The sequence below is a fragment of the Panthera uncia genome, chromosome E1 (genome assembly GCF_023721935.1).
Source record: "Panthera uncia isolate 11264 chromosome E1, Puncia_PCG_1.0, whole genome shotgun sequence".
NCBI lineage: Eukaryota > Metazoa > Chordata > Mammalia > Carnivora > Felidae > Panthera > Panthera uncia.
In genome coordinates, this window is record NC_064814.1 from 49,622,439 (window position 1) to 49,624,434 (window position 1,996).

The 1,996-nt window shown below is 55.7% G+C and overlaps 1 long non-coding RNA gene across 1 annotated transcript in view; it reads left to right on the forward strand.

Annotated features, from left to right (window-relative positions):
* Positions 1–627: 627 nt before the first annotated feature.
* LOC125927578 (uncharacterized) overlaps positions 628–1,996 on the forward strand; it is a 1,627-nt gene continuing 258 nt past the window's right edge. The window contains exons 1-2 of the long non-coding RNA XR_007459372.1: positions 628–1,144; positions 1,893–1,996. The exon at positions 1,893–1,996 is cut by the window's right edge and continues 258 nt beyond it. This is a non-coding gene — a long non-coding RNA (uncharacterized LOC125927578). The remainder of the gene's footprint in view (positions 1,145–1,892) is intronic.

Below are 1,996 nucleotides of genomic sequence, written 5' to 3' on the forward strand. Positions count from 1 at the left end.
CACGAATTCCTCGTCAGCTCTCCAAGCGGGTCTTCGGCTCCCTAATTTGCATCTTTTTCCCCCACCAGCGTTTGGTGAAACAGAAGGGAAAGAGACTGCGGGTTTCGCGGGAGCCAGACCTAAGCCCGCCCCCCGTGTCACCTGGAGCCGGGGCCTCGCCTCTCCGGGCCTGAAGGCGCTGGGAGGCCCGGGCCCCGCAGAGGTTCCCACCACCAGAGTCTAGATGACGGACTCTCCTCGGAGCCCTTGTGGGGATCGAGAAGGACAAAAGCATCCTGACTCCAATAAACAAGTGTAATTAAAGCTCTTCAACCCTGCCATTACCAAGCGCAAAACTAAAACCGACCAGTGCGGGATCGCGTTAAGACTGGGGGTGGGGGGGCGGGTTTCTGCTTCCGCTGCAGACGCCGGCAGAAACCAGCGCGGGCCGCGCCACCCAAACCGGAACCGGGGCGGCCTTCCCGGGGAAGTCGCCGCAGAGGAGGCTTTTTCCCCACTTAAGGCCCGAACACCCAACATTCAGTGGGGGGACTGGGGACTTCGGAGGCGGGAGTCAAGTACCCCTCCTCCCTCTCCGGCCGGAAGCACACATCTCTCACGAAGGCGCGCCTCTGGGGCGCACGCGCACAGAGCTACTTAGCAACGTCCGCGCTTACCCACCGCAGCACGGAGCCCAGCAACAACGGAGCCGCCGCGTCTCCCACCAATCAGCACCGGCCTCGCCTTCAGCCGCCTCACCAATCAGCGCCGCCGCCGCAAGGAAGTTTCGAGAGCTTTCGAGGAAGGTCCCCTTAACTCAAATCCATCCGCCCGATAATGTTCCTATTTTTTCCTAAGGGAGGAGAAGGATCGCCTGGAAGAGAAGGGAGCTGAATTTTTAGGGTCCTTTCTTCGCCTCTGAGGAACCTGGGGCTCGGTGGAAGGACCTAACTGGGCTGCGGGAGGTGGGGCCGAGCGAACTACTTTCAGCAGCGTACGGACACGGCGGCTACGTAAGCAGTGATGAGTCACGCAACAGACGCTGCATAAATTCCAGCTCCGCGGAGCCGCGAGCGTTCAGAAGCGGCTGGCAGCGCTGGGTGTGTGTGTCGGTGTCGGGGCGACTGGACGTGATTGTCTTCGGTGTGCTTGCGTTCGCTACCAGGTACTGGCCCGCGGCCTTCGAGACCTGGGAGGAGTGGAGAGGGGCTTTAAGCGAGACCAGGCTGGCAGCTTTGGGGGTCCGGGTGGCCCTTCGGGAAAGGGGTTGGGGGAGGGGAGGGCGAGGTGACGCGGCGCCGCAGCGCCGGGCCTTTCCGGAAGAGTCGGCCTTGTTTACGTGCAGGGAGCGGGGGCGATTCGCGCGCGCGCGTCGACAGAGACCAACCGACCCTTAACCGATGGAGATTCCATCGTGTCTGCTTCAGGGGGGGAAAGCGGAAAAAAGGTGGTCTAGCTTGGTTTCTAAAACTGTTACAGATTGTGAATCCCAACGCGGTGAAAGCGTCCCGCCTCATTTCCGTTTAAACAGCAGTTTTTATTTTTTGAGTTTTAGAGATTTTTTTTTTGTTTTTTTTTTCTTTTTTTTCATTTTTTTTGTTTTTTTGTTTTTTAATTTTACGTGTCATGCTTAGGTTTTGGGGGAATTCCGGGGACGGGGTGGGGAAGGAAGACGATTTAGCGAAGAAAGAACAGGAAACCTTGAAAATGCTTTTGGTCCTTCATCGTCTTTAAGTTGAAAGCCTTGACTCGATTATTCAGTGCCTGTTTTGAGGCTACTGAAAGTCGAGAGGTTAATACGGTCAAGGCACTTCAGAGAATGAAGTTAATTTCCCTTTGGATAATTATTTATGTAAGTAACTTAAAGATCCTGTGGTGGTAACACTAACCTTTTATTTCTTTAAACGCTTTAGGTCAAAATGCAAATCTTCGTGAAGACCCTGACCGGCAAGACCATCACCCTGGAGGTGGAGCCCAGCGACACCATCGAAAACGTGAAGGCCAAGATCCAGGATAA